The sequence below is a fragment of the Mobula birostris genome, chromosome 4, assembly GCF_030028105.1.
Source record: "Mobula birostris isolate sMobBir1 chromosome 4, sMobBir1.hap1, whole genome shotgun sequence".
Classification (NCBI taxonomy): Eukaryota; Metazoa; Chordata; class Chondrichthyes; order Myliobatiformes; family Myliobatidae; genus Mobula; species Mobula birostris.
The window spans coordinates 135260515-135285958 of record NC_092373.1 but is presented as its reverse complement, the minus strand read 5'-3'; the positions used below and the strand labels follow the sequence as shown (position 1 = coordinate 135285958).

The window sequence follows — 25444 nt, the reverse complement described above, 5'->3', positions numbered from 1 at the left end:
TATCTGCACTGTCATGAATATAATTAATAAAAGATCTTTAATTAACACATTTCTACGTCCATTCTCTGATGATAGCTCTGGAAAATAACCGTGCTTCAATCATTTCAGATGTTGCATTTTTAATATTGTTTATTCCTGAGCTATTAACATTGTTATTACAGCATTAGCACAAAATGCTGGAAATATTCAGCAATTCAAGCAGCTTCTGTGGAGAGAAAGTGAGTTTCTGTTGAGTCTAAGTGATCAACAGAAATCTTATTGATATTAATTTGATTTTCTCATCACAGATTCTGCTTGTTCTGAGTATTTCAAGCATTTTCAAATTTCCAGTGTCTCTTCTTCTAGGCTTTTCGAGCAATATTAATGCTTATGCTCCATCCATGATATTCACTGTAGTCTGGAGCTATATAATTCAAACTAGATAAAGATGCCATATTGCTCTTCCTGAAGAACATTAGTTCACGTGGGGTTCCATCGCAATCTGGCATTTTCTTGGTGATCATTACCGAAATAATTGCTTTAAACTCCAGATTTATTTAACTACTTGAATATAAATCTTCTAGCCACAGTGGTGAATTCAGGTTAAAGTTTTGGGGCTTGTTGCTTAGGATCTTGTACCTAAACCACTGTGCTGCAGGACCCAGAAGCATTTAAATATCTGTACTTTATGCCGCCAACCCCAGATTCGGGACGGCACCCACTGACTGACTAACTGACTTTATGTTGAAACAAATAGAATGAGCAATAGATGGAATGTTAAGTAAGTCATCTTGGGAAGGAATTAATGTATTCAAATGGAGAATGGGAAAAAGAAAACTCTGTGTTCGAAGCAAAAGCGAGGCATTTTATTTTAGCTTTGTAATTATTCCTTTCATTCATGGACTTGTTCTGCTGAACATAGAACGTAACAGCACAGAAACAGGCCTTTCAACCCACATGCTGTGCCAAACTAATTAAACTAGTAACTAAATGCCTAATAAAAGTAACCCCTTATGCCTGCACAATGTCCATATACCTCCTTTCTCTGCACATTTATGTGCCTATGTGAGAACCTCTTAAACATCTCCATCGTATTTGCCTGCACTACCACCATAACCATTTATTTCAGGCACCCGCTACTCTCTGTGTATAAAAAAAAAAAATGCTCCATGCATCTACTTTGAACTTTCCTCCTCTCACAGCTGTCTACTCTCTCTCTTGCTTTTCATAATATTATAAACTTCAATCGGGTCTCCCTTTAGCCTCATTTCCTCAAGAGAGCACAACCCAAGTTTGTCCAGTTTCTCCTTAATACATGTGCCCTCAGGTAAACCTTTTCTGCAATCCCTTTAAACCCTCCACATCTGTCAGTAGGCAAATTGTAGGGGGTCCAGTGAGGGTGGTAGCAAGCTGCAGATGTAATCCTTGACCAGCCTCTTAAAGCATTTGCTTATTATTGCAGTGAGTGCGACGGGACGCCAGTTGTTTAGGCATGTTACGTGGGTCTTTTTTGGTAGAGGGACAATGGTGGATAATTTGAAGCAGGAGGGCACTCTACACTGGGAGAGGGAGAGACTAAAAATGTTTGTAAACACACCAGCCAGTTGTGCTGCGCACACCCTGAGTACTCGCCCTGAGATGCTGTCCGGTCCCTCAGCTTTGCGACTGTTCACTCGTTGGAAACATCTGTGTACCACAGCCTCAGAGATGACCAGGTTGCAGGTTGTAGTGGCTTTCCTCGGAGGCTCAGAGTTAACGTCGTTGAACCGAGTGTAAAAGCGATTGAGCTCATCTGGGAGAGAGGCCACGATGTTGGCGGCACCACAACATTTGGCTTTGAAGTCTGCAATGGTGTGCAGCCCTCGCCACAAGTCACGTGAATCTTGACTCAATCTTCTCCCTGTATTGTTGTTTTGCAGACTTGATGGCTTTGCTCAGGTCATAGCTGGTTTTGTTCAGATCATAGCTGGTTTTCTTGAGCTCTAGTTGATCTCCAGCAATGTAAGCCCGATGTTGCGCTGTATGTGCTGCTCGCATGGAACTATTGATCCAGGGTTTCTGGTTCAGGAAGACCCTGACCGACTTCTGGGGGACAACATTGTCGATACAGTTCCGGATGAAGCATGTTACTCCATCAGTGAACTTGGAGACATCCTCATCATGGAAGACACTCCAGTCAATGTCATCAAAGCAGTCCTGCAGCATGGAAGCCAATTGGTCAGACCAACAGTGGACGGTTTTAACTATGGCCACCTCTTGTTTCAGCTTCTGCCTGTACATCAGGAGAAGCAGGATTGAGGAGTGATCTGATTTTCCAAAAGCTGGGCGTGGGAGAGCTTTGTAACCGTTGCAGAAGGGAGTGTAGCAGTAGTCAAGTGTGTTATCTCCACGAGCGCTCATCTGGATATGCTGACAAAACTTCAGAGACTTTTGTCAGCGATGCTCGATTAAAGTCACCGGCGATGATGAAGGCATCCTCAGAGTGTGCAGTCTCCAGCATGCTGAAGGTCTCGTACAGTTCCTTGAGAGCCAGGTCAGCATCAGCCTGTGCCGAAATGTACACCACTGTGATGATAGCAGCTGTGAACTCCCTAGCCAACTAGTAGGGTCTGCACAGTAGCATCAGGTATTTCAGGTCTGGGGAACAAAAGGATTTCAGTACATGCACATTCTGGGGGTCGTACCAAGCATCGTTGGGCATGAAGCAGACCCCTCCTCCTTTACTCTTCCCAGTGAGGTTTCTCGACCTGTCTGCCCGGAACAGGGAGAACCCAAAGGGCTCGATGGCATGATCCGGTATCTCCTCCATCAGCCAGGTCTCCACGAAGCACAAAATGTTGCATTCTTTTGTTTCCCACTGATAGGAGCTTCTGGCTCTCAGTTCACAGAGCTTGTTATCCAGGGACTGAACGTTAGCCAGGGAGCAGCGGTTGATTTGCATGCCGCCTCAGCCTCACCAGGAAGCTGGCCCTTCTCCCTCGCCCCCAGCGCTTCTTCCGAGGTGTAAAAGATGAGTTTCCCATGGATCGTGCAAGCAGGGGATCCCAGTGTAGGAAAGGTGCATATAGTAGGTAAATGCCATCTTTCTGATGTTCAGAAGGGTCAGTCTATCGTATCTGATGTGACTATCAGCTACTTGAACAGAAAGTGCTCAGAAAATTGTAGAAATTAGTAGTATACTGTAGATTTGGAACGAGCTCACAACACGGCACCATCTTGGTTACATGTGATGTTTTTCAGATACCTTTGCTGGAACAAAGTAATTCACGCAGAATTTCTGAACATTTCTGAGGACAGAGATTCCGGGCACCCTAAATTAATCCTGTGAGGGCTGACTCTCTGAATACACAACACAGTAACTATTAATTGATCAACTATAACTGTGACTATGTTAGATATGCTGAGTGACAAAATCAGTCTGCTCTGCAAGCTTCCTTAAACTCAATCACAGTAGTACAAATAACTTAGCTAGTGTTGTCTGGTTTGATGCCGGCAGATCAATGTCTTACATTGATTAAATCTGGATCTACAATAGCTCACTGTTTACTTTTTTTACAAGAAGCTGAGCATACTCAATTCTGACCCTTTGGAAAGGTAATGTGCTGTGCCAGAAAGCTGAGGTCAGCAATAAGCCCCTCAGTACCTTGAAAGTGAAGATCCAGCACAGCAGAAGACGTGATGGAAATCAAGGTGTATTTAGGTACAGTAGATTTAATAGAAGCTGTTCCCATTGGGGAATTGCACAATTAGCAGTCCACCCACCCTCAGGATAATAGACTTCATACTGTACAGCAGTTTCAAACTTGTTTTTTATTACCATAATTAGTAGATCATTCAAGTCTGAGCTGCCTTCCTGGTAGAATCTGTCATGCCTTTATACTGACACAGACATAATTCAGTCATGATAAAGGGTCTCCACCCAAAACATCGATGGTTTATTTCCTTCCACAGATGCTGCCTGACCTGCTGAACTCCTGTAACATTTTGTGTTTGTTTTCATTACCAGCACTAATGTTTCCCCATCAGTCTTTCTCTGCCATTCATTCATCCACTTGAATTCTCATCACTGTTGCATATACGTACAGAATGTTTACTGTAAAATTACAATCTGTTTGTTGTTGAAGCCATTTCCTGGAAACCCAAACTCGTTCTCTTGAAATGAGATTCAACCAAAGCTGCAGGTTCAGGCAAGTTCCTACAGGGGAAGACTTAAGAGCCCTTAATGGTTCTGTTGTCCAGAAAGATAAGATCCTTTTGTAATACAGACCAGCTCTGTATTGTCATCTGGTTAATTAAAATATCACTATGAACAAATTATCCCCACCACTTAATTATGTATTTTTTTTTGACAATGGGAGAGGAGTAGCTGTTATAGAAAAATCCTACAGGTGGCATTATAATTAAAAGCTATGATAAGGGACTGCCACTGAGCTCTTCCCATGACTGCTCAAGAGTAGACTAATCTGCCAACAGGATACAGCAAATAGGTGAACTCTAGACTTGCTTGGTGCCAGTCTGAGTGGCAATGCTACTATTAAGTTGGAATTGGATTCTGTTGCATACTCACTAGCACTGGAATAGGATATGATTTATTATGGAAAATTGGTAACTGAAACATTCTGTACATTCAACCTTAATGGAAGTCTTACATTGTTGTAACTTGAAACACTGACAATGTTAATATGTTGAAGTTCTAAAATGTTTCAGAGGAAAGGTTGCGGTTAGCACAATTAATTACAAGTTATTTCACAATTATATTAATGTATAAAAGTAAATTCCAGCTGCATAGCAACAAAGGCTGTGTGCGCAGGAGCAGTTCAGTTACTGTGCAGCCACACACGTGCGGTACTTAGAGGCAACGGTGATTAGTTGAAAATTTGTTCAAGTAAGAGTCAAGATTGTTTAACGTCACTGCCAGTACACAAGTGTAAAGGAGATAAAATAATTGTTCCTCCAGATGCGATGCAGCCAGCAACACAATAATAATCAAACAAAAAAAATATGTAAGCTAGCTTATATACCTAGATAATATAGATAATATGAGAATAGAGTTCTGCTAGGCACAGGAGTGTCTGTGCATTAGGTGACTAACAGGAAATGATAAAGTAGTGGTGATTAGGATGGGTTCATGGGTGGACTGTTGATCAGCCTTACAGCTTGGGGAAAATAACTGTTTTGACTCTGGTGGTCCTCGTGTGGATACTGTGTAACCTCCTTCATGAAGGGAGTGGGACAAACAGTCCATGAGCAAGGTGGGTGGGATCCTTCATGATGTTACTGGGCAGTTTGGGCAGTTTTGACTACACTTTGTAGGACCTTTCTGTACCATTGCAGTGGTGCAGCTTGTTAGGATGCTCCCTACTGCATATCTACTATCGAATGACGTGAGTCCATACTGAAAATAACAATATTTGCAGCAGCTTATTCTGTACAAAAGTGCACAGTAGTATGAAATGGTCACTGCTTAACAGAGATGTGAAATAGTTATTTTTGAACAGGGATTAACCATAAACTAGTTAATGTCAAAGCTTAATATGGCATCATGAAGATTGAGGGTTATTTGCTGAATTAAAAAGTTCATATAAGTACCATCTTATAACATCCTTTACAGTATCTGTTTATTTATGGAATGTGGACATATCAAGGCCAGCACTTACTATTAACAGCAATTTCTTTATTTGGGTGTTGGTAAAATACTGTCAGAGATCAATAACCATTGTAGAGAAGGTACTCCAATAGTGGTGTCAGATTGGAGTTCTGGAGGCAATAAAATAAGAGTGAGATGTACAAACAAAAAAATGAGTGTGTTTCTCACCCTTCAGTGTACCTTCCATTGAATCAGTATTTTGACTGTAGCCCCAACTCCACATTCCTCTCCACCTACGGTAATCTTTCACCTGCTTACGTAAATCTACCTCAGCTGTAAAAATGTTCAAAGACATTGCTTCCACTGCACTTTAAGACTCAATTCTCTGAGAGAACAAATTTTATCTGTCTTGCTACCAGGATATTGACATTGCTAGCAGAGATGAGAACACATTAGACCTAGTTGATACCAATATCCCTGGTGCATACAACGCTGCTCCTCAGATTCTCTAACCCCATGGATTAAAGGTGTGGATCCAGTTCAAAGGAAGATAAAGACCTAGCCAGAATAAGAAACTTCAGCATTACAGGGCTGTTTTGAAGACACGGACTGGAACATGTTCAGGGAGGTGGCTACCTACGACCATCACATTAAAATCGATGAATATCTGGGGCCTGTGACTGGCTACATAGAGAAATGTGCTGAGGACATCACTATTATTTAACACATCTATGTGAGTCCAATCAGAAGCCATGGTTCACAGCAGAGGTCTGAGCATGGCTGAGAGACCAAGATGCTGCCTTCAGATCGAGGGATAAGACAGCTATCAGGTCAGCAAGAGCCATGCTTTCCCATGCCATCAAGGAGGCAAAACGGGACTATTCACAAAAAACATACGCCATTTCTGAGACACCAGAGACACATAGCACATGTGGAAGGGCATTCAGACTGCCCTACATGTCAACACCAGTGAAACTTCTCTTTCTAATAGGCTGAATGTCATTTTTGCTTGGTTTAATGCATGGACAGTTACCTGCCTTAATGACTACCGTCCAGTGGCACTGACCTCATTAATACTTTAGTGTTTTGAACAGCTGGTTATGGATCACATTAAATCCCATCTTCCTGCTTCATTGGACTCTTTCCAGTTCACTTATTGCTCAAATCGATCTACTGATGACACCATAGCCTCTGCACTCCACTCTGTCCTGTCCCAGTGCCTCATGTGCCGGGACGCTTTTTAATGTCTTCAGCTCAGCATTCAATATGATCTTCCTCAGAACCTGATGGGTAAACAGTCCTCACTGGATTTCAACATTTCTCTCTAACTGGATCTTGGATTTCCTGATAGAAAGGCCACTGTCAGTTTGTGTTGGCAGAAATATCTCTAGCTCCATCACGCTGAGCACCAGTGCTCGCCAGGGCTGCATGCTCAGCCCATTGCTGTTCACGCTTCTGACGCATGACTGCACTGCTTGATCCACTTCAAACCGAATCATCAAGTACACCGATTACACAACAGTGGTTGGTCTCAACGACATCAAGACATCATACTGAGAGGAAGTAGAGTAGCTGGTAAAATGGTGCGAGCATAACAACTTGAGTCTCAACATGGACAAGATCTAAGAGATCATTGTGGGCCTTAGGAAAGTGTAGGCTGGACATTCGTCACTGCATATACACTGCTTCTCCCTGAAGAGAGTTAGGAGCACTAAGACTTTGGAAATGTACGTAATGGGCGATCTCATCTGTTCCCTCAACACCACCTCTTTGATCAAGAAAGGACTATAACACCTCCACTTCCTGAGGAAATTGGGGTGAGTGAAGCTCCTCCCTCCCAACTATTTTAACCAAATTTTGCAAGAGCTGATCAACTGTATCTCCATCTGGTTTGGAAATTTCAAGGCATCTGACCACATGTCCCTATAAAATATGGCAAGGATTCTGAGAGGATCATCAGTGTCTCTTTTTTTAATCCTTCAGAGATATTTGTCAGAATTGCTGCATACACAGGGCCCTCAGCAATGTCAATGTTCCCTTCCATCCGTACAACAGTCTCTTTGACCCCCTACCATCAGGCAGGAGGTACCATAGTATTAGCATAAGAACTGTTAAACAGCTTCTTCCCCGACGCTGTAAGACTATTGAACTCCCTGCCATCACCCAGCTTCATCATGTTTGAAGCACAAGTTGTGTTATACTGTTTACTTTTTCACTTTTATCATATGTGCACTTTGAATATTTGCTGATTTATTTATTTGTGGTGATGTTACTTTATGTGTATGAATTATGTGTACTGTCTTGTGCATCTTGGTCTGGAGGAATGTTTGGCAGTATACATGTGTACAGTTGAATGACAATAAATGTGAACTTAAACTTAAAATTGAAAAGCAATCCCTTACTATTAAATAGCTATCTCTTGTTCTAGGTTATCTCTTGTTTTAGGTTCTCTCATGTAAGGAAACATCTATCCACATCCACCCTGTCAAGACCCCTCGAGATCTCTAATGCATTCTCACTCTCTTGAACTCTGGTAATATGCTTCTTAGTCAGGATAATTTATGGCTTTATGAGGAACTTGCAGTTCCAAAGTGTCTGATCTTATGATAAATGGTTTGGCATGGACTAGATGGACTGAATAGCCTGTTTGTGTTGTACTTTTCTATAACACCTTGACTCTATCTGAGATAGGAACTGAAAAGGTTGAACATAGGAGACTGTCCTGAAAAACTCTTGACAGAGATGAATTTTGTACTCAATGAGTCTAACCACTATTGTGTATGCAAATATGCAGCCAAATTGTGCACAATCTTTCAATTAATCTCAGTAAGTGCAAAAAGTTGTGTGTTGGAAGTGTCAAATAAAAAAAACAGAAAGTGCTAGTTGATAACTTTTCACCAGAACCAGGAAAAGTTACAAATAATTTTTTTTAAGTTGCAGAGAAGGAGACGAGGTAGGAAGGAAAAAGTAATTTGTGATAGGGCGGAGACTGAAAGAGACAGAATGAGATGTGTGTTGGCTTGTCAAGCACAGCTAATGTGCATGAGATATCAATAGGAGGGCAGCCGGCTCGTTTCCATGTGATGTAACAAAACCCAACACAAATTTGAGAAACAGCATCATGGAAACTTTTTCTTCATTTCCTTCGTCCCACATCCTGACTTTGGAAGAGAGATTAGACCTGTGCCTGGTTCCATGCGCAGTTGCACCAGGACCCTTTCAGCCAGCTAACCCTCAGGATTCAACATCAACTTCCTTGATAATCAACGTACAGAAGTATTCCGTTGCTATGGTGAAAACCCGTAATGTTACATCAAAGTATGGGCTTGCTTCCTTGAATGGCTATACTACAGAATTTTATGGAATACTAAAGCCTTTTAAAACACTATACATGTAGTTATATTAAGTATTTGCATGGTCTCGATTTTTATTTTATTTATTTTTTATTATTATTTCTTTCTTTCATATTTGCAGTCTGGTTGAACACCCAAGTTGGGCAGTCTTTCATTGATTCTCTTATGGTTAATATTGTGTAGATTTATTGAGCATGCCCAAAAGAAAATGAATTATCATGGCTGTATATGGTGACATATATGTACTTTGATAATAAATTTACTTTGAGCTTTGACTTTTATGAGATATTTTGTTTCAGAACTTAATTCTACCTTTTTTCTTGGCTGCTGGCAGTTAAATAGCCAGTCATCAATTAACTAACAATTAGATGGCTTACCTGTTTTAAAGTCCTGTAAAGTGAAAACACCCAGACTCACCTCTTTTTAATTCTAGTGTAGGTAAATAACATACCTGTTATTTCAACTTGCTTGTTGAAGACTTTTCTTTAGTGCATGGCTTACATACACTCCTGAGATGAAGTTCTAATCTGTTGGACATATTCAGGATAGTAATGTCATGAAAATTAACTTTTTGTGGCAGCAGTGCGCTCCATTTCAAACATGACAAACACAAATTCCCATAAACTTAAATGAACATAAAAGCAGATGTCTTATCCTTTCTTCATGTTCAAAGCTGGATAGAGTGTTTTGTGGTTTCACATGCCCAGGAAATGTTTATACTGTGCACCTATTAGTCTGACTATAAGTCTCCACCTCTGTAGCTGCAAAGCCATCATCTCTTAAATTTGCTGTCCATTAATCTGTATGCATAGTAGTAATGCCAAACTCTTTCAAGGTCTGAAACAAATATTTTGAATTCAGTTTGAACTTGTGTGTTTCAAGTACATTGGCTGGAAATTTTAGAATGAAATGACATTGTCCCATTGTCCCCTGAAATAACTTCACACATGAAATCCATGCCTATTTCTTTGAAGACTGCCTGGGAACAGTTTCCTTCTGTATGCAATGCAACCAGTATAGTTTAAGCTTGTTGTGAGAAGCTCCTACTTGTGTGCTTTAACAATGGCAGATCATCTGAAATCAGTGGCTCTGCATGGGATTTCGAGAAGTGGATCTGACTTGCAATGGATGGTTTTCATGAAAATTATTTTATCCTGTGGCTTTGAAATAGATCACCAGGGAATAGTGAAAGTTTGCTCCCAAATCTTCCAGCCCCACCATCCCTGGACAGGTTTCTGGCCATTTATCCTAAAATAGCTTGGCATTAAATTCTGTTTGAAAATTCATGTGCAATCTCTTAATATACTCTTCACTTTTACAGGAGCTACATAAATTCCCTCAACTTTTTCCAGTCTTCAGAGGAACAGAGAATGAAAGAGTGGAACTAATTAAATTAGAATGGTAATTGTGATACTAATTAGATCACTACTCTGCAGCAATGAACAGAACATCAGCATTGTGCTGGGCAAATTTTTAAAAAACTTACCAGAATGTATTTTACAGGCAGAATCAGTAACTGCAACAGCAACTTTTCAGGGAGAGTACTATGCGCCCAGGCGAATTGACTTTTAAAATGCAGCTCCATTTAATGATGAAGAATTAGTTGGGCTTTATCTTCAAATAGATGGAGTTTTTCTTTCAATTTGGCCAGTTACTAACCCAATTAGCAAGAGATATTTGGTGCCATTAACCCAGATTCTAGAAGGTAGAACGTATGTGCATGTGCTTACCATTGTTTAGAAATCCATTTTGGTCAGTACAGTCAAAGACATTGTAAATTGTTAGAGTGAATTTTGGAAATAGAATCTAATATCCAGACACCATATATACCACAGGGACGAATTTCTCAGAATGTGCGCCATTTTTGGGATGAAAATCAGTGGATTTCCTTTACCTAGAAATTCAGTCCTGATGATTTAGAGCCAATCCTGATGAAGAGACTCAGCCCGAAGTGTTAACTGTTTATTTTCCTCCATTGATACTGCCTGGCTTGCTGAGTGCCTCCAGCTCAAGATGTCCAGCATCTGCAGAATCTCTTATGTTTAAAATCAGCAGTTTATCTAGTAAAGGTCAGTAGCAATGATCAGTAGACTAAGATCAGGAGACCAAGCTTCTATTTAAGTATCACAGCAATAAAAAATCACATAATAGTGGCTAACTGGAGCATTGGATGGAACTGCAAAGTATTTTACAGCTGGTGAGAAAGGGAATGATGTTGGTATTCAGCAGTAGCTGACTCTCCTTGTACGTAAGTCAGTGAATGTCATCCAGGTGACAAAATGCAAAAGGATTTGAGTACAAGAGTGGAGATTACATCGATTATGTGGGACCCTGGACATTTGGAATATTATGTGCAAGTCTGGCCTCCCTTCCTGAGGAAGGGTATACAGTACATGTTAAGAGGGGGCACTGTGAGGGTTCACGAGATTTTTTGGATAGAATGTTGGCCACTTGAGGTGAGATTAAGTTCACTGGAACTCTCTGGAGTTTAGAAGAATGATTTCATTAAGAATAGAAAGTGCTCATGAAGCCTGAAAGTGTAGATGTGAGGATGGTATTTCTTCTGGCAAAGTTGTCTAAACCCAGAGATCACACGATCAGTTTGAGACTGTCTGTATAGAAGAAATTTCTTCACACATTTTGTAGATCTTTGGAATTTTGTGCCCAAGAGAGCTATGATGGCTATTGCTGCTAAGTATATTCAAGATTGAAACATTCTTTTGGATATTAAAGGAATCAAGATATAGGGGTTAGTTTAGGAAAATGGCACTGAAGTAGAAGATCAGTCATAATCTTACTGAATGGCACAGCAGGCACAAGGGGCTGTGATCTCCCTCTCGGAGGCTGACATCAAGAGGCTGAACCCTTGCAAAGCATTAGTGCCCTTATACTTCCTAGGGCACTGAAAACCTGTGCAACCAACTGGCAGGAGTATTCAAACATATCTTCAATCTCTCACTGCTGCAGCCAGAAGTTCCCAATTGCTTTAAAAGGGCTACAATCATACCAGTGCCCAGGAAGAGCAGGATGAACTGCCTCGATGACTATCACCCAGTTGCACTCACATCTACTGTGATAAAGTGCTCCGAGAGGATAGTAATGGTCAGAATCAACTCCTGCCTAAGGAAGGACCAGGACATGCTGCAGTTTGCCATTGCCACAATAGGTCTACAGCAGATGAAATCTTACTGGCTCTGCATTCGGCATTGGATCATCTGGATAATAGCAATGTCTATGTCAGACTGCTGTTAATTGATTCCAGTTCAGTGTTCAACATAATTATAGGCTCAGTTCTAATCGACAAGCTCCAAAACCCAGGCCTCTGTATCTCCTTCTGCAACTAGCTCCTTGATTTCTTCACCAGAAGACCACAGTCCATGCAGATCAAAATAACTTCTCTTTGTTGGAGCAACTCAAGCATGCATACTTAGCCCACTGCTCTACTCTCTCTCTACAAGCACGATTGTGTGGCTTGGCACAGGTCAAGCACCAGATATAAATTTGTTGATGACACAACTATAGTTGGAAGAATTTCAGATGGTGACGAGGAGGCGTACAGAAGCAAGATAGATCAGCTAGTTGAATGGTGATTGGAACAACAATCTTGCACTCAGTGTCAGTAAGACCAAGAAATTGATTGTGGGCATCAGGAAGGGGAAGCCGAGGGAACACACACCAGTCCTCATTGAGAGATCAGCAGTGGAAAGGGTGAGCAGTTCCAAGTTCCTGGGTATCAACATCTCTGAAGATCTATCCTGGGCCCAACATATTGATGCAGTTAGGAAGAAGACATGACAGCAGCTATATTTCATTAGGACTTTGAGGAGACTTGGTATGTCACCAAAGACTCTTGCAAATTTGTTACAGGTAGACCATAGAGAGCATTCTAACTGGTTACATCATTGTCTAGCATGGTGGGGCGACTGCACAGGTTCAGAAAAAGCTGCAGAAAGTTGTAAGCTCAGCCAGCTTCCGTCATGGATACTAGTTTCTCCAGTATCCAGGTCACCTTCAAAAGGTGATGCCTCAAAAAGCAGCATCCATCGTTACGGGCCCCCATCCTCCAGGATAGGCCCTCTTTTCATTACTACCATCAAAGAGGAGGTACAAGAGCCTGAAGACACATATACAACATTCCAGGAACTGCTTTTTCCCCTCTGCCATCAGATTTCTGAATGAGCAATCTCACTATTTTTGGCCTCTTTTTGCACTACCTACATAATTTCAAATACATATTTCTTGTAATTTATAGTTTTAAAAAATTATTATTAATTGCTATATACTGCTGCCTCAAAACAACAAATTTCACAACGTATGCCAGTGATTCTGATTCTGAATGTAAAATGCTTGTATGGTTCAAAATGAGAAACGATAGAAATTGTGCTGTGGATTTGGGGTTGATTTGGATGGATTTGTCTTTATGATGTCTTCCAGGTTTTGCGAAACTTAAGGATATTTTGGAGATTGCTCTAAATATATTCTGCTTCATAAATGAATATGCACAGTATAGAAGTGAAATGCTAAATATTTGATTCTGATAATTGCAGTTAGTAGTTTGTACCACTACTACAAATGTAACCTTTCAGTGGTGACAAATTATCATGTGTCTTTGGTAATTTTTTCCCATTTCCAGGCAATAATATTTGTGTAGAATAAAATCTCTCTAATTGCTATTTTTTACTCATTTTGTTTGTGATCTTTTCAATGTTAATCATTTGTGTAGTATGTGCGTTGCTGAGTTAAAATCCATTATGTTTTATCTGAACAAATATTAGGTGCATTATTTGAATATTGCTTCATAGTGCCTTTGCTATGTACCATAATTAATTTTCAACTAAAGCATTATTTTCAAGATCCAGTGGAACAGTGTATCTTGTGCAGACACAAGATCAGGAGGAATCTGTCAAAATCTCCAACTGGATTAAAAGTGATACTAAATGTGACAAATTACAAGGATAAAAACTGTTCCAAATACAAAAGAGATTCATCATTCTTTGGTAAAATCTCTCCCTTAATTCCAGTGCCAGGTCCAGTCTCTCTAACTTAATGGGGAAATGCAGACTTTCATTAGTACCTGGAGAGAGGTGGTGCCTTACAATTTCACCCTTTTATTGTCGGTACTCTTGACATATGGAGGAACTAATTTCTGTTGTATTCACGTGTATGGTTGAATGACAATTAAACTTGAACATGAACTTAAGTACCTGAGTTACATGCATGACCAGGACCCGAGAATGTACAAATCTGGTCTGCACAATCTTTGGTTATAAATTAACCTGTAACCTATGAGAAGTTCACTCTGAAGCCAATTTTTTTGGCTAAATTGAATATAATACTCCAGATGCAAAATAGCTGGAGCTTTATATGACTCTTGCATAACTGCCACACGTATTTCTGCTGCCTTGAGCTGTAGGCCAACATTCTAATAACCATAGTAATCAAAGACTCTTGCAAGTTTCTACAAATATACAGTACTGTGGAGAGCATTCTAACTGCTTGCAACACCATCTGACATGGAAGAGTCACTGCACAGGATTGGAAAAAACTGTAGAAAGTTGTAAACTCTGCCAGCTCTATCATGGGCTCTAGTCTCCCCTGCAGCGAGAAGGCCTTTGAAAGACAATGCCTCAAAAAGGTGGCAGCTATCATCAAGGATCCCTATCACCCAGGACATGCCCTGAAGACATACTCAACATTTCAGGAACAGCTTCCTCACCTCTGCCATCAGATTTCAAGAAAATAAGTTCAAAGTACTGTACAGTACATTGATTCTGAAAGGATGGATACATTTAACAACCTTGAGGTTCGATTCCTTCCAGCAAAACAAAGAAAGCCAAAAGAACCCATAAAAAAATAGACCGGGCAAACACTCAATGTGCAGGAGAGAGTGGGGAAAAAAACTTGCGCAAGTAATATAAGTAAGCGAATTGCATTTAGAACAAAACTGAGTGCTCTGACATGAAGCCTGGAGCAACAGGAGCAGGCCACATCCTCTGCCTCAATGCAGCAACGAGTGGAATAAACACGGAGCAGCGAGCTGAACCGGACCAACACTCGTCTCACCTGACACCCTACCCTGACTTTTCAATCCATCTGGCCCGGCGTTTAAATCGTCCAAACATAGGGTTGTCCCTCACACTAGGACCCGGGCCCTCCACATCAATGCACTCTGGACCTAGACCCTGCTGCCATGTTTCAGCCTGTACTAAACCTTTCCAAATCGGACAATGAATCCATGAATCCTGTCCCACTAATTTATATATTTTATAATAGTAATTTATAGCTTTTTTTATTACCTTGTATTGCAATGTACTGCTGCCACAGAACAACAAATTTCATGGCATGTGCCAGTGATATTAAATCTGATTCTGAAAATCAGTGGCTTGTGTACAATACACTTTATGACCCTTTGAACATCAACATTACCTGCTGTCTCACCATTTAAAAATACTCTGCTTTTCTATTTTGAGCATCCAAAGTGGATCACTTCATATTTCACCTGCCATGTTCTTGTCACTCAGTGAACTTCTCTATATTGTTTGTTGAAGCACCTTTACATCCTTACTGCTCACAGGTTTGCATAAAACAGAATCAGAATAGTGCTGGAGAATGACTTCACAACAACTTGAGTCTCAACATGGACAAGACCAAAGAGCTGATTGTGGACTTTAGGAAGATGCAGGCTGACTACTCCTCACTGCACATACTGTTCATGGCTCATCTGTGGAGAGGGTTAGGAGCACCAAATTTCTGGGAGTGCACATAATGGACAATTTCACCTGGTACCTTAACACCATATCTTTGGTCAAGAAGGCACAGCAGCGTATTCCTGAGGAGAGTGAGCCACCCCACATTCTAACCAATTTTTATAGGAGCACCTTCAAGAGTGTCCTAACCAGCTGCATCACTGTCTAATACTGGAATTGTATGGAACCTGACCACAAGTCCAAATTGCAAGAACTGCTGAGAGGATTTTTGCAGTCTCTCTTCTATCCATCAAAGATACTTATCAGGAGCACTACCGCCCAGGCTCCTTGGAAAGGTATAAGAAAACCTGGGGAAAATACAGAAATTTCTTCATGGTGGATCAAAACAACTTCAATTGCTCATTAATGATGACATTGTATTTCCAGTTTTCCACAAATAATCTGTGCCAGTGATTGCAGCCACTGTGTAAGCAACCTGTCCAACTTTTTAACAGCAAACTTGCATTTACTGACTGAGCTGATAACTTATTCTAACTGTGGATAACCTGTGTATAAAGAAAATCTCCAGCACTTAAATGGGTTCTATGCTTCAGTAGTCATCTGGATTGCAACAGGTTAATGCATCTCACTTTCAACTTCTGAGGACAATTAGGGATCACCCACCACCTGCTCCCATGGCTTCTTGTGACCCTGATCGGGGCGCTAAGCAGGTGTTACACCTTGCCCAATGATGACCTGCAGGTTAGAGAATGGAAAGGAGTACCTTACACGACCTTTGATAGAAATGTACCTGCCACCTAAGTTCTACCCAGATCGTTATTATAAATTGTACAAATCTGTTGTACCAACACAGATCACTAAAGAACTCCAGTAGTAGCTAGTCTTCATGTAAATCTCTTCCATTAACAGCAGCTCTCCTTGATGCAGGAACCACCTTACTTTTGCAGAGGGTTTTTTTTTAATTAAACTTCTCTGTGATTGCTTTTGAAAGTCCAGATCCATCAAGTTAACGACCTCAAAATTTTCAATCAGATCAGTGAGGCATGACAATTTTCTGAGAACCACATTGCAGACTCAGGCTTGACCTTGAATGATGGTTGAACATTGTAGATTATTAATTGACACTTGCAAGGTTTATTGCCGGTTTCCTTTTCTATTACTCATTTTTGTAATCTTATTTTTCATTCTTTCTCATAACTTCTACTTTTAGGGGCAGAAGTAGGACATCACTAATAATAAGCACATCTTGCAGTTGTTTGACATTTTAAACCAAGCAAAATCCATTTTGTAAAACATTATATTTCAGTCAACACTTCTCCACTCACGATACATGGATATTTTTGGCCATTTTTTAATGGCCTCAATACCTCCTTATGCAATGGGATCCTTGATTTCCTCACTTGCAGACCCCAGTAAGTTCAGATTGACAACAACATCTCCTCCACCATCTCCTTCAGCACAGGTGCACCACAAGGCTGTGTGCTTGGCCCCTGGTCTATTTGCTGGCAACACCACTATCATTAGCCAAATCAAAGGTGGTAACAAATCAGCATATAGGAAAGAGGGAGATTGAAATATCTGGCTGAGTGGTGCCACAACAACAACCTTTCACTTAATGTCAGCAAGAGCAAGGAGCTGCTTATTGACTTGAGATGGAAACTGGAAGTCCACAAGCCAACCCTCATTAGGGGATCAGAGGTGGAGAGTGTCAGCAACTTTAAGTTTCTTGGTGTTATCATTTCAGAGGTGCTGTCCTAGGCCCAGCATGTAAGTACAATTATGAAAAAAAGTATGGTAGCACTTGCTTGCTTAGAAGTTTGCAAAGATTTGGTGTGACATCTGAAATTTCAACAAACTTCTACAGATGTGTGTTAGACAGTATATTGACTGGCTGCATCACAGCCTAGTATGGAAACACCAATGCCCTTCAATGGAAAATCCTACAAAAAGTAGTGAATATGGCCCAGTCCATCCTGGGTAAAATCCTCCCCACTATTGAGCACAACTGCACGGAGCCCTGTCACAGGAAAGTAGCATCAAGGCCCCCACCACCCAGGTCACGCTGTCCTCTCACTGTTGCCTTCAGGAAGAAGGAACAGAAGCCTCAGGACTCGCACCACCAGGTTCAGAAACAGTTATTGCTACTCAAATATCAGGCTCTTCAACCAGTGGGGATAACTTCGCTCGCCCCCAGCACTGAACTGTTCCCACAACCTATGGACTCACTTTCGAGGACTCTTCATTTCATGTTCCCAATATTTATTGCTTATTTAGTTATTTGTTTTTGCTTTTGTATTTGTAGTTTGTTGTCTTTTGCACATTGGCTGTTTGCCCACTCTGTTGGGTGTGGTCTTTCACTGATTCTATTATGGTTCTTGGATTTACTGAGTATGCCTGCAAGAAAACAAATTTCAGGGTTGTACTTGGTGACAGATAATAAATTTACTTTGAACTTTGATAGAAATGTCACATTTTGTTAGTTCCATTGTCACGATTAAATTTTTTTTTCCAAATTTTTACAGATCTATAAACCATCCTAAAAAAAAGCCAGGACACATTCATTTCCTGAATAAGTGTAAACTTGACTAGTTGTATTTAACTTTTATTGCCAGTAAAAATGGGTAATCTCATTTGATTTTCTTTCTTCTTAAGGATCAGCTGCCCACTTGTTTATGCATGTTCTTTTCGCAATAATAAAAATGAAAATTGCTTTAAATATGCTATTGTAACAGGGAGTACTCCACAGCTGATGCAGGAATGCAGATATCTACAGGTCGATCGCCAACATACAATTAGCCTAAATGTGAACTTGCAGATGAGGCAAAAATCAGACAAAACAACAGCTTCGATGCGAAGAATTGCTCAAGATCCAGGAATCTGAAACTGGAAAGGCACTTTTATATAGGCTTGTAAACCTTCGAAGTACAAACTTTATGACACTGCAGATACAGTAAAATATTACTAAATAGTAAATATGAATAGGGGATGTGTTGGAGTTATTATTTACATAAGTTTAGGGCCTTTGCCTGGTGGCAGTCAAAATGAAATAGATTTTGTATGATAACTGCACTTGAAAGGACTGGTGATGAAATGAGTCCTGTGTAAAACAATTTTTAAATAAACTGAAGAAAACTAAATCGCACCTTTAGTTCTGTAATTGTGATCAGTCCTCAGAATGGTGGTCTTGTTAAATGTTGGGATACCTTTTGCTACATACAAAATTTAGTCATGGGATATCTGCTGTTTCAGTTTTGAGTTGAGAGTGATTCTGGTGTGACACTCACACACATAACTTGTATTGTACCAGACACCACTATGCAAATTTGGAATTGTGCACAATGATGATTGTAAACCATTTTTATAGAATTGATTTGGTGCTGGTACACTATTTTGATCTTCAGTACTCCAACTAAAGATGTACCAGTTGATAGGTTAATTGGTCACTGTAAATTGTACCGTGATTAGACTAGGGTTAGATCAAGGGATTGCTGGGTGGTGTAGCTCAGAGAGCAGGGAATGGCCTATTCCACACTGTATCTCAGTAAATAAATAAGTAATGTCTCCCAAACACACAGGGTTCAGGCTTTTAGCAGCACGAACACTACCCCACTCTGAGTAGTCACCCCCATCTCACAGTTTTACCAATTACTTACAGACTTGTTGCTGATTGATTTCCAGTGTGTTGCTTGAATTCTGCATAGTGCTTTCTTGGTAATTGGTAATATTTATTGCAATTTTCAGACCAGCTGTCAATGAACTTAGCTTCAAGGCATTTGCAGTGATATATGTACTGTAGTTGCTCCCCAAGATCATGCATTCACTTTGGTGTGCATCATGATTTATATGAACACAAAATAATCTGCAGATGCTGGGGTCAAAGCAACACTCACAACACGCTGGAGGAACTCAGCAGGTCGGGCAGCATCCGTGGAAAAGATCAGTCGACATTTCGGGCCGGAACCCTTCATCAGGACTGTAGAGGGAAGGGCCTCTGCCCCTCCTCAATCACTGCAGACGTTACCTTTTATGTAGCATGTTCCAGCTGAAGATACCTGCAATTGTTCATCTTGGCTGTTGCTCTGAGAATGTCATTGTTAATCTTTCTGTTGAGGTAGCAGAGTACAAACACAAGCTGATAGGCTTGTGAAGAAGGTGTATGGTATGTTGGTCTTTATTAGTCAGAAGACTTGAGTTCAAGAGCCGTGAAGTAATGTTGCAGTTCTATAAAACCTTAGTTAGACCACACTTGGAATATTGTGTTCGGTTCTAGTCCTAATGTCATAACAGTCATAGAGCACTACAACACAGAAACAGGCCCTTCTTACCAAACCATTAAATTGTCTTGTCCCATCGACCTACACCTAGACCTTAGCCCTCCATAGACCTCCCATCCGTGTACCTAACTAGATTCCACCATTTGTGTTGGCAGCTCGTTCCACACTCTCACCACCCTCTGAGCGAAGAAGTTTTCCTTAAATATTTCACCTTTCATCCTTAACCCATGACTTCTAGCTGTAGTCTCACTCGTCCTCAGTGGAAAAAGTCTGCTTGCATTTACCCTATCTATACTGCTCATAATTTTGTATACCTTTATCAAATCTCCCCTCAGTCTTCTATGTTCTAGGGAATAAAGTCCAAACCTATTCAATCTTTCCTTATAACTCAGGTCCTCAAGTCCCAGCAACATCTTTGTACATTTTCTCTGCACTCTTTCATTGTTATTTACATCGTTCCGGTATGTAGGTGACCAAAATTGGACACAATACTCCAAATTAGGCCTCACTGATGTCTTATACAAATTCAACATAATATCTCAACTCCTGTACTTAAAACATTGATTTATGAAGGTAAATGTGCCAAACGCTTTCTTTACAATCCTGTGGCGCCACTTTCAAGGAATTATGGATCTCTATTTCCAGATCCCTCTGTTCTACTGCATTCCTCAAGGCCTTACCACTCACTTTGTAAGACCTACCCTGGTTGGTCCTCCAAAAGTGCAACACCTCACACTTGTCTGCATCAAATTCCATCAGCAATTTTTCAGCCTGTTTTTCTAGCTAGTCCAGTTCTCGCTGCAAGCTTTGATAGTCTTCCTCACTGTCTACTGCACCCCCAATCTTGCTGTCACCTGCAAATTTTCTACCAAATTATCATCCAGATCATTGATATAGATGGCAAACAACAATGCACCTATCACCAATCTCTCTGGAACGCCACTAGTCACAAGCCTCCAGTCAGAGAGGCACCACTATCTGGCTTCTCCCATGAAGCCAATGTCTAATCCAATTTACTACCTCATCTTAAATGCCAAGCAACTGAACCTTCTTGACTACCCTCCCATGCAGGACCTTGTCGAATGACTTGCTAAAGTCCATGTAGACAACATCCACTGTCCTGCCTTCATTGGCTTTCTAGTTAACTGCCTCAAAAAACTCCATAAGACACGACTTATCATGCACAAAGCCATGTTCACTATCCCTAATCAGTCTCTGTAATAAGTATCTAAATCCTTATATTTCTGGTCCCTTAGAATATCTTCCAATAACTTTCTGACTATGACTTTCATGTTCTTTCTTTGTTTCGTAGCTATCGGAAATAGAAATTTCAGAGTTGTGTATGGATACGTGCTTTGATAATAATTGAACCTTTGAACTACTGCTGCCAGGCTCACCGGCCTAGAAATTCCTGGCTTATTCTTAAAGCCTTTCTTAACAACAGAACAACATTAGCTATCCTCCAATCCTCTGGGACCTCGCCCATGGCTAAGAATGTCCCTTGCTCTTAATATGCCTGTAGAAACCCTTAGGATTCTCCTTCACCTTGTCGGCTAGAGCAACCTCGTGTCTTCTTCTGGTCCTTCTGATTTCCTTGTTGATATTGTTTTAATTTTTAATAAGAAGATAGTGTTTCTGAAATTCCTCGAGTACTTCATTTGTCCCTGCCTACCGACACCTGCTATGCACCTTCTTCTTTTTCTTAACCAGGGCCTCAATATCTCTCGAAAACTGCGTTCCATAAACCTGTTACTCATGCCTTTTATTCTGACAGGAATATACAAACTCTGTACTCTAAAAATTTCACTTTTGAAGGCCTCACACTTGCCAAATACTCCTTTGCCAGAAAACAACCTTTCCAAATCCATACTTGCCAGATGCTCTTTGATTCCATCAAAATTGACCTTTCTCCAGTTTAGAATTTCAGTCCAAGGACAAGACTTATCTTTTATCATAGTTACCTTGGAACTAATGGCATTATGATCACTAGATGGAAAGTGTTCCCCTACACAAACTTCTGTCACCTGCCCTGTCCCATTCCCTAAAAGGAGAAATAGTATCACGATCTCCCTAGTTGGAATTTCTATGAACTGTTCAAAGAAACTTCCTGGAACACATTTGACAAACATTTTCCCATCTAGCCCTTTTTACACTATGGGAGTCCCAGTCAGTATGTGGAAAGTTAAAATCACCTATCACAACCTTAGGTTTCTTGCAACAGTATGCCATCTCTCTACAAATTTTCTCCTCTAAATCCTGAGGACTGCTGGGTGGTCTATAATATAGTCACATTAATGTGGTCATACCTTTCTTATTGCTCAGTTCTTCCCAAAGAGCCTCACTAGATGTGCCCTCCAGTCTGTCCCCTCTGAGTACTGCCATAATGTTTTCCCTGACTAGTAATTGCCACCCCCCCCATCGCTCCCTATCTATCAAATCTAAAACAATAGAACCCCAGAACACTGAGCTGCCAGTCCTGCCCTTCCTGCAACCAAGTCTCACTAATGGCTACAATGTCATAATTCCACATGCTGATCTACGCCCTGAGCACGTCTGCCTTTCCTACAACACTCCTTGCATTGAGATATACGCCAGTCAGAACATTAGTCCCGCCATGCATGACCTTTTGATTCTTGACTTTGTATATAGGTTTGACAACATTTTTCTCCACAACCACATCACTATCTGTTCTGGTGCTCGGGTTCCCATCCCCATACAGTACTAGCAAACCTTCCTGCTAGGATATTAGTCCCCTTCCAGTAAAGGTGAAAAACATCCCTTCTGTACAGATCCTACCTTCCCTGGAAGAGAGCCCAATGATCCAGACATCTGAAGCCCTCCCTCCTGCACCATCTCCTTAGCCACATGTTAAACTGTATCATCTTCCTATTTCTGCCCTCACTAGCATTTGACATGGGTAAAATTCTGAGATCACAACACAGGAGCTCCTTTCCTTTAACTTAGCAAGTAACTCTCTGAACTCACTTTGCATGACTTCGTCACCCCTCCTCCCCATGTCATTAGTACGAACTAAAAAAAATCTACCTACCTCGTACTCCGCTACTCACTGAAGTCTCAATGAGCCAATACCTCTGCTCCTTACCTCAACACTGGCCCACTCACAAAATGGCTGCTCCACTTAAACCTATCTTATTTTTATTTGGGCTTGCCAAGTGCCTAATTATGCACAATCCAGTGTCTCCTCAGGAACTGTTGCACGCAAAATGTGCTGACTGCCTCCGCTCACTTCTTTTAAACTTTCTGTCCCTCTAAGCAATCTGATATCACCTCATCATACAAAGAACATGGAAGCTTTGGAGAGCGTGCAGAGGTGATTTACCAGGATACTGTTTGCATTGGAGACATCTTCTGAGGAAAGCGTTTAGCAAGCTAGAGCTTTTCTCTTTGCAGTGTAGGAGGATGAGAGGGGACTTCATTAATCTGTACAGGATGATAAGAGGCGTAGATCAAGTGGACAGCCAGAGAATTTTTCCCAGGGCAGAAATGGCTAGTACAAGGGGGCATAATTTTAAGATGATCGGAGGAAAGTAAAGGGAGGATATCAGTGGTAAGTTTTTTTACACAGTGTGGTGGATGTGTGTAATGTGCTGACAAGGGTGGTGGTGGAGGAAGACACATTAGGGACAGTTAAGAGACTCTTAGGTAGGTACGTGGATGACAGTAAAATGGAGGGCTATGTGGGAGGGAAAGGTGAGATTGCTCTCAGAATAGGTTAAAAGGTCGGCACAATGCCACAGGCCAAAGAGCCTGTGCTATGCTGCAATGTTTAATATTCTATGTACTGTGTTCATTTCATTGTCAATTTCCAAAGTTCAACAGGCTCCATAGGAGTTGTGAGCTTTCCCTTAGCATAGAGTGCCATTGATTTCGTTCAATGTCTACCTGAAGTGTGATCCTGCATGGTGTATATGCAGGTCACTTACTGGTATCGCAGCAGGAGTCATTATACATTCTTTCTGGGGAAGTGTGCCATGCCATGTCAGCTGGAGGCTTGCAGAAAGATCATCATTTCTTTACTTAAAAAAAAGAAGCACCAATATCCAACATATTTGAGACACTGCTGCCTTATGAATGAGAACAAAAGCTACAGGGAGGATCCATACAGCACTAGATGCCAGACGCATTCAAGTGGAGAAGTAAGGAGTAATGTGAGTTTTGGAGGAGACTATAGGGTAAAGTATAGTGAAAGCAGATTAATGGTGATCCTATTGCAGTGGTGATAGTACCAAAAGCTGCATTGTATTGATACAGGTTTGCAATAGTGAAGAGAAGAAATCTTTAGCTAGAATGGCTTACGACCCTCCCTCAACATTGGCACACATGAAAAGAGGGAATTAGTGAAAATGTAACACAAGCTCTTGGGAAAGCTAATGCAGTAAGCACTAAGGACTTAATCCTCATTCAGATTGGGCAAACTAAATTGGCAAAAGCAATTTTATGAATGGTTTTATAGAATATATTCATAGCTGTTTCCTGGCAGCTATTCAATACATCACAAAAAGAGAAAATCTACTTTAGACCTGTATGTGAGATATGGTCAATTAATCAGTAATCTCAAAGTAAGGGATTCTCTGGGGGGGGGGGGGGGGGAGTGGCTATAATATGATATCGACTTTTGTATTCAGTTTGTAAAGTACAAAACTCAGTTAGAAGCAATAGTATAAATATAAATAAAGCTAATTAAGTTGAAAATAAAAACAGGTGTGTGGATAAAGATCCACTCCTGATGAACTAAAGAAGTTAGGTTAGAGCCAGATTAAAAGAAGAGGTTGGTGGTATTGCCAGGAAGCTTATTAAACTTGAGAATTGGGATATTTTTTACAAATTAGCAGTATGTGACAGAAAAAAAATTGAAGGATAGGAAATTAAAGTAATTGAAAAAAGTAGGATGAAAGAAATCACCATTTCACCTTAACAAATGTTGTACAAATCATACAACATTCTAAAATGAATGTATGTTAATCCTTCAGAGTAGCTGGCTATTGAGGATGCCTTAGAATGAAGATAAATGCATTTGGTATCGCAATGATCAGTGAAGAAGCTAAAATAATGAATATTATTAAAGAAATTCAATAGTGAATGACTTTTCAACACATTCTGAGTCCTGAGAGAATCCAGCAGATTGGGAGGTAGCAAATATAAAATTATTATCCAAAAAAGAAGGTAAAATAGAAAATAACAAATTTTAGACCAGTTAGTTTGATGTCATTTATTAATGAAACGTTGAAATCTATTGTTAGAGACCTTGTAATAAGACACTTAGAAAATCTGTTGCAGTTTGTGGGATCACTTTGTCGAGCACCTTTGCTCCATCCGCCGCACCAGCCACAAGCTCCTGGTGGCCAGCCCTCTTAATTACACCGACATTGACGTGTCTATCCACGGCCTCCTCTGCTACCAAGTTGAGGCCAGATGCAGATTAGGAGAACAGCAGCTCTAATTCTACCTTGATAGTCTCCAACCTAATGTCATCAATATGGATTTCTCTCACTTATGTTAACTACTCCCCTCTGTGCTCCATTT

General features: G+C 40.7%; 2 protein-coding genes across 11 annotated transcripts in view; one reads left to right on the top strand and one right to left on the bottom strand.

Annotated features, from left to right (window-relative positions):
- The window catches only part of idua (alpha-L-iduronidase), a 179303-nt gene that overhangs the window by 21094 nt on the left and 132765 nt on the right, over positions 1-25444 (top strand). The gene's annotated exons all lie outside the window — the stretch shown is intronic.
- slc26a1 (solute carrier family 26 member 1) overlaps positions 1-25444 on the bottom strand; it is a 129336-nt gene that overhangs the window by 9001 nt on the left and 94891 nt on the right. For 4 of the 8 annotated variants that reach the window (XM_072256089.1, XM_072256085.1, XM_072256086.1 and 1 more), the window contains one exon: positions 9371-9446. The exons of 3 other annotated variants lie outside the window; for them this stretch is intronic. The gene's annotated coding sequence lies outside the window, so the exon portion shown is untranslated. Of the gene's footprint in view, positions 1-9370; positions 9447-10813; positions 10980-25444 lie in introns of all 8 variants that reach the window. One more of the 8 variants, XM_072256088.1, reaches the window with a different exon arrangement.